Consider the following 8,283-nt stretch of genomic DNA (forward strand, 5'->3'; position numbering starts at 1 on the left):
TCTAAAGTATGACTTAAAACTAAGACTAAAACAACATCTTCTGTAGGAGTTTGAAGAAGTCATTTTCCCTTGCTGGAAATTTTACTGTAGGCACTTTGGTACTGTGAGAAAAAACTCCAGATTCACTAATAAACACGTGCAGTTTTACTGCCTCTGTCACTGCGCTGCGCTTAAAGTCTGCTGCGATCTATTGATCAGCTGTGAGATCAGCATAATGTGTCACTTGTTTTCATGAGGCCTACTGTTTTTTTCAGTGGTTGAAAATAATAAAATCAATCAATGTGTGGCCTAAGCCCCATCTAGTATCCAAATGTGCAGATAACTGGCACACAGTCTGTATTCAGGCAAGCTTCATCAAAATAAAACAATACAATAGTGTAACTGCTTCTGTGCATTTTCAGGGTTAACTCCCTAAATACTCCCTGCATGTTGGACCTTCAGTAAGACTGTAAGACTGTGCACCACAAACATTTTGCACTCCACAGCGACACAGTTCAGCACTATCACCTGACTGTTTGACTTCAGCTGCTATCTTCTTCATTTGTTTCTTTTTTGGTACATTATGCCACTACACTTAGTAGACAGAGTGCTGCCTCCACCCGACCAAGTGTCATTGAACACACGAGCTGTGCGTGTGCGTGTCAGGGTGATGGCCCACGAGAGAATTGACAGAGGCAGTAGAGACTGAAACATAAATTAGATAAATAGCCATAAGCATATTTAGATTATCTAATAAAAAACATAATCTAGACCAATTTTGCATGGAAATTACACGAAACGGGTGCAAAGATCTCCAAACTGGAGTGACGTGATGCACTTTCTCGGTCTTAGTGAGAGCTCATAGAAAGGGCCATATAATTCCTCACAGAATAAAAAGACAGGTCATGTCTCAAATTAACCCTTCCCTTGTCTTGATTCATTGGTTTATTGTTAACTGTTGAATTAAGGTGTACTTTATCAGCAGGGAGAGATTTAAAGATTTGCGTAGGAGTGATGGTTGGCTGACTAATGTTTGGTGAGAGCTACATTTACTATTACCACTGTTTGTCTTAGCTAATTTAATCGCTTCACTTACTTAATGCTCTGTGATGGATTGGGCCATAAATTGAAGCAGGAACACAATGAACAAGGCGCCACCATCTATGTGTGGCCACCTGTGCGTGCAAAAAAAAAAAAAGACAGAGATGGAAAGGGAGAAAGAGACAAAAAAAGACATGAAATGAACAGAGAGTTTTGATGTTAAAATATTGTCTTCAGCCTCAGGTTTGCTCCAAAAATTCAGGCTCATGCACTACTCCACTCAGAAAGCTTATTTGTTACCAAACGGAGAAATCCTCAGCGTATGGAAGGATAATCAGAGTCCTGGCTCAAGGTTTAGCTGAAGGCGTTTGGCCTTGAGATAAGAGAGCTGCTGCTGCTGTGTGCACATGTGTACATGTAAGCAATACTCTTTCAAGCATGGAATATATACAGTATATCCTTCTATTTCCAGAAGTGATTGTTGTGTATTTTCTGCTCATGTGTATGTGTAAACTGCATCTGAATGTCTCTGGACAGCAGAAACCCTGAGGCTGATAATACTCCTATATGGGACTGTCAGACCTTATTAAACAAATAGCGTGCCTGCGTGTGCATAGCTTGCTCTCATTTGTTTTTTCCCTAGATGTGTGTGTGATGTATTTGCGTATATGTGTTAGTGGGCAGCAGCAGCAGTACCCTTGGCAAAGTCTATCCGTTAGTCTCTGTCACAGCCAAGCTGCAGCTCCACGTATCTAAAGGATAAGAGCTGGCTGACACTTCATCATTCACAAACTGAGCCTCTAAAGGAGGCCAATTAGATACATGCAGCGCTAACAGGAGCCAAGGGGCTTATCTTATGATCCTCTGACCACGCCATTTAACAGAGTAGCAATATGAGAGTGCATGAACAGAGCTATGTGGGTAGTCAAGCATGGAAGTTTGTGCAAATAGAAACATGTGCACTTGCACACTTGCACCATAACATCACATTAGGGACATATATCTATAAGGAACAATAAGCACATGCAGCTTTCAAGGTCTGTGCTATTCATAAAGATGTGATGTGATTAAGTCTGGCAAGTGATCTGACAGCCTCCTCAGAAGATTTCTAATCCCTCCAGTGTGTTCTGAGTCAGCCCCGAGGTCTCTTCCCAGTAGGAGGAAATCCTGGAAATCCTCCACAGGGAAGAGTCTTCCTGATCAATATCTACTTTTCAGTGTTATTAACAAATTCCACTCCCTAAGCCATCCTGGTCCCAAACCACAGCAGGCTGCTGTCAAGTAAATAATTTAAAAGCAAAATGATTCCCTTTGTTTTCATCCGTAATGTGTAACTGCTGCGCTCTTACAGTTGTGCTTCTGTTTCTTGCTTTTAGAAAACCAATAATGAAGGATTCAAAACAAATTCCAACCAATTTAAGCATAATGACTGGCAGAGATGGGAGCCACGAAGAGCATACACATGAATCATCCTCACGACCCCTAACCACCCCTTTTTCGTCTTTGCCCCCAGTCTCCCTCCCCTTTGTCCTGATCTCTTTTTTGTGTTCCTCCCATGCTCTTAAATTTTCACCTTTTTACTCCTCTCTCACTATTCCCCAAGCAACTCTCCTCTTCTCTCTCCACAGTCTGGTCTCATAGACTTTCCACTTAACAGCAACCGAAAAAAAAACAGGTCAGAGAAGAGCAGCACCCGCTTGCTATCTAGCTGGCAGAAATCCTTGACCTTTCGCTCTTGTTCCGTTTTTCTGAGCAGCGGAGCCTGTCAGATGACCTCTCTTCTTGAATGTTGAGAGACCCTTTAAATGTTTTTGAGGGGGATAGAGACAGACAGGAAGAGAGAGAAGTCATGAAGAGAGGCAGAGCTATTTGGCAAGGGAGAATTTGCTGGCTTCCAACCATTTGATTAGATTCGATCATTTCAACACCAATAAAATGCACTGTTAAAGTATTTTACGACTGCTTTGGTTCAATTTAGCCGCTGTGCAAAAACCCCAAACAAAACATGCTATGATACTGGGCCCAAATCTCACATAGAGTAGCACGCAAAACAAAATACTTGAAGCGAATTAGGTAATGCATAATGTTCAACAGAGCATCATAGTATTGTATATGTTTATTACTAAATCATTAATTCTATAATAAAATGGTCTAAATAATGTTATGTCTCTTCTTAGGAAAAGACAAAACATAGCAGTTTTCTCGAAGATGATGCAAATAGCAATGATAAAAAATGTAACACAAAAGCAGATTGTGACTGTATTTTTCTGCATTGTTTTACTTTTTGTATTGTCATTAAATAAGCCTGGGAATCACCACCAGCCCCAAGATAAGCAGCAGCCTCCAAGGCTGAAAAATGAAGGCAATGGGGAAGTGCTAAAAACTGCTTGAGGCTGGCTCCAAAAGAGAAGAACCCCCAACTTTACAACAGAAATAAACATGTTGCAGCCTGTCACAAAAAAAAAGGTTTGGGTGTTTATGGCCAATGTCCCCTTTCATGACAACCGTAGAAGGGCTGCATTTGTTTTATAACTCAACCGTACATTTTAAATATACACATATTAAAAGAAAAGGCTGCTTGAGAAACAAAAATCCCTTGCTCCTCCACAGCTCCACCCTCTTGTCCAAATATCTTTACTTCTGGCTCTATAAATCCAAGATGGTGATGGCCAAAATGCTAGATTCGAGGTTTCAGAACAGCAGTCCACAAACCACTGGGTGAAGTCATGGTGGCCATGTCTATGGATACAAAAATATCATGATACTTAAGATACAATATCATTGCAATTTGAAGCATGTTGCAATATGCTGAGTATTGCAATAACATATATTGCAATTTATTACTTTTTCTTAGCAGCTTTTATTGTCGCCAAAGGTAAGCTTTGTCAACATTGTGTTATCTAATAAGATAAAGTTTTCAGTCTGTTCATTTCACTTAAGTCAATTTTATTGCAGAAAATTGTACAAACAATAAAAAAAGATCTTGTTATTCTGCTAGGCTACCAAAAGTTTAACTTGTATTTGTAATATTAAAAGTTCATATATTTTTTTTAAAAAATGATACTTGACATCCATGCATCAATGCGACAGTCCCACGCAAAAAATACTGCTATACTGTGCTGTATCAATTTTTCCCACATCCATAGCATTTAACAGAAACATTGTGGTTTTATGCCAGAGAGAGGAGGAAACACAATATTATATGTAGAGCTGAGATGTAAAAATAATTAGATGTGAGTGTTACAGTAGATGAATGTTTTTTTTTTACACCCAAAACTAAGATTAAATGCTTGTCTATAGCACAACAACAAGAGGGAGATGATTTGGGGGCAATAAATGCAGACCATTCCCATGTATTTTGGCTTTGTCTTTTGTACTGCCATATCAAAAATTTAGGCTATAATATACCTGGGTAATGTATTACTGTACTTTGGCATTAATACAAGAACGACTGTGTTAAGAGAACACATATATCTGCTGAAAATCTTATTGGCAACTTGTACAAAGCCCCTTACAAGGAGATGGTACAAGGCCAAATCACCAAGATGGATGGCTGAAATTTGGAATGAAATATATGATATGGAACAGTTACCTCAAGAGGAGCGATGTCAAGAGAAATGGGAAAAATGGACAATGTTTACACATCAGTAGATAAGAGACTGAACCAGTGAATATGTCACAGGAATGAATAGGTCTTGTAGAGACATGACAATCTAGCCCTTTTCATTCATGCATTTTTATGTGTGCATTTTTTGTAATGGAAAAGCTATAAAAAAAAGTACAAAAAATATATGTTGCAATGCTGCTTCCCTGAATAATACTGTGGTTGAAAGTATTTTAAATTGAACTGGTTTGGCTTAGTTGTGAAGACTGAACCAATGTTAAAAGGTAAAATACTGTAACTGTTAATTCCTGGAATACAAAAAAGTGAAAATGAGCAAATATGGATGAGAAGCAGAGAAATTAGCCTGCAGGAAAAGAGAGAGAACACCGTATACAAAATAGGAATGGATACTGTATGTGCAGTATACTGATAACGTATGCCTGCCCCCACTTCCATTAATTATGTAGACCCTGGAGGGATATACTGCCAAAGTTTGCAGAGTCAGTATAAATTCTGTATACCATTATCCCTACTCTTAAACTGACCCAAAATATATAGAGAAGATTCACAGGAGATGTGCTGCTGAGACAGCAGTGTGTGCATGTGCACGTGTGTTTGTATGTATGTATGTGACAGTGGTGCGTTAACACCCAAATGCACTGATCATATCAGAGTTTCTATTATGATTTGAATTTTAGCCGTCAGCTTATTTTCTTTTATCTCTGGGGTGTTGTGCTGACCCCTCTCTCACACACACTAGTGCAAGAGATCCTCTGATCTCTTTCCAGGAAGAAAAAACTTTAACATGCCAGAGACCCCATATCTGCTGTACTGAACCATTTCAAACTGTACATTGTGGCATTGGGTTACACAAAGGGAAAAAGCTCAGCTACACTGTAAAATATGGTGCTATATTCTTGATGCAAAAGGTCTCGAGGGAAGGAAAGAACTAAAGCTGTCAATTACCATGAGAAGGGGGAGAAAGAAGCGTGGAAAAAAGGGTCACGACCACATTTAATGAGAAATGGCAAAAGCGGCGTCACAGCTGGTTAACGTTTGAAGTAGAAAACAACAAAATGCTTTTGGCAAGACCACTAAATTTCAACTGTGGAAAATCCGAAAACATTATTTTGCTGCTACTGTTGAGACAAGAAACCCTCAATGGAGGGTAATTCACACTGCAGAGTCTGGTCTCACAATCTACTGTAATGTTTTTCTACTTTTCTTAAGCTTTTCTTGAGTTAAAAATTTCATGTAAAAAACATTAATAACTTAAGTTTATCTTAAGTGCTGTCTAAATGTGACCTTGTTTTAATCTAAACATCAAAACTTGCACACTGTTGCCTATAATAGACCTCGACTGGGAGGCCTCACGCAAGGAGTTCTCCATTTATTGCAACATTTCGTATTTCAGTTTGGCACTGTGCCTCTGCTCATGTGATTCTCTGGAACAAATCTGAGCAAGCTTGACACAGTCAGACCGTGTGCACACAACCCCGCCCCCTCTGGCAGAGCCTGTGGTACACACCATTAGATGAAGATTAACGCATATTCATCTCAGTCTGTCCTGTAGTTGTTGAGTTAATCCGGTTTGAACTGAAGTGTTGGACCAACCAGACAGACAGACATTGTCATCTCTAGAGCCAAGCTGCTAGCATGACTAAAAAAAAAACAAAAAACATACAACTAAAGACTTAACAAGAGGCGGCTGAGCAGTTGGACAGTGCAGGAGGACAATGAAGTGTAGCAGCACTGCTGTCCAGACAAGACCTTGTCCATACTTCGGGTCGACAGATTATTGGCCGGTCCGATTACTGGGGACGATATTTGGCATTTTGACTATCACCTTTATCAGCGTTTTATTTTAATGATTGCCAATAAAATTAATGGATTAAAAAGTGCAAAGAAAGTGTCAAAGTGGGAGGAACTTTTACTTTGTAAAACCTCTGGGAGCTATTTTTATTTATTCATTTTTTATTTAAAATTTTCAAAAGAAAATGGATGGAACTTGATTGTTGAAAGTTTCAGTTTTTGACATTTGCTAAAGGCATCCAAATAAAGCTTTGTGTTGGAGTTTGTGATAATCCAGATCCTAAATGCTGACAGAAATATTTTCATTTGTATGTAAATGGTTTTATGTAAATGTGGTTCCAAGTATTGGTTATCGGTCTCATTAACTACGAATCGGTATCTGTATCAGCCCTAAAAAAACAAAACAAAAACAATATCTGTCAACCCCTTGTCCGCATATGCACAGGTATATTTGGAAACAAATCTTTTTCTTTGTGGTTTGGTCTTTTATCAACATGCAAACTACCTTTAGGGTCAATGAAAACATATTTTGTAAAACTCCCACCAGGGTGATGATTTTAAGAAACTCTGTTTTTAGTGTTGACTTGCAGACAGGAAAAACTGAGTTTTTTTTCTTCATAAGAGTGTGTACCATGATCTCCTTTGTGAGGCCTAATGAATGAGGCAACCTTTCGTGCAATGGTAGCCAAAATAATGCCATGCTAAAAGGACAATTTTAAAGTTTACAGATAAATGTACAGTTACTCTGCTATATTAATGAACAAAGGTGTCAAAATGCACTACAGAGACCACTACTCCAGGTAATGTATTTGCATTTCCGAGGGTAGTGAAAGCATCACCTGCCCTACTCTACCTGTTTGGCTTACCAGAAGATTCTTACCCTAACAGATCTTATTCATCTTTCCTAAAGCTACACAATTAAAGCAACAAACTCAACAAGTACTAGCAAATCAGAGGGGGAGTAGGGCTGGTCATGCCTTTACAAATAGGACATGCAAATCGCCTCCAGGTAGCCAGTAATGGCTTTTTTTTTTTTCAGGCTTCTGATTGGCCAGGATTTTTTTTTTTTCATATTCATTTGGACATCTATTTATTTGTAACAGTGCTTGTGTGGATTGTGTGGTATAGGCCATTATATTGTATTCTTGTTGTTATTCTAGGAATATATCCTTGAACGTGGATTGATTTTCATTGTCCCTTCTTGAATGAATAAATAGAGAGATAAAAACACAAAATATTTAATACCCTGCCTGGACTTCCAGGAGGCTTGATTTTTGTCTCCACTTTGGTTTTACAACTGCTCATCAATCTCATTTCAACAGTTTATGTTTGTTGTGGCTTTTAATGACAGGCCATATTAACGTATTTTATGCAGTCTGTTAAGCACTTTGACTTGCCACTCTGTATGAAAACTGCAACATGAAGAAGACTGCCCTGCCTTTGCCTTGCCTTTACTCCCTATATTGGCCAAGCACTGAGATTAAGTGATGCCATGTAATGCGAAATGATGCATGTGACATGTGGTTGAACTCTTTGGGTTAAAGGCAGTGGGGATGAGGAGGTCATTTATAGTTCCATGACTAAACTGTTGATCCAGTGCCACTAAGCTGACAAGGCCACATTTAAATAACTATACAGTAAAAGCTTTTGAGCCACACATTTATCATGTAAAACATGATTATGTCACAATGTGAGATTTAAATGCATATTTCCATATCATTTTGATTAATTTATCTATGTGACAGAAATGATTGATGTTTGTAAATCTGTATCACACAACCCTTCATCATACCTACAGGAGCACAGATCCACTGAATGAATATATTCAACTCAAACTCAGTTAGATA

Source organism: Plectropomus leopardus, chromosome 4 (genome assembly GCF_026936395.1).
Source record: "Plectropomus leopardus strain MGB_pleo_1.0 chromosome 4, ASM2693639v1, whole genome shotgun sequence".
In the NCBI taxonomy this organism is placed as follows: Eukaryota; Metazoa; Chordata; class Actinopteri; order Perciformes; family Serranidae; genus Plectropomus; species Plectropomus leopardus.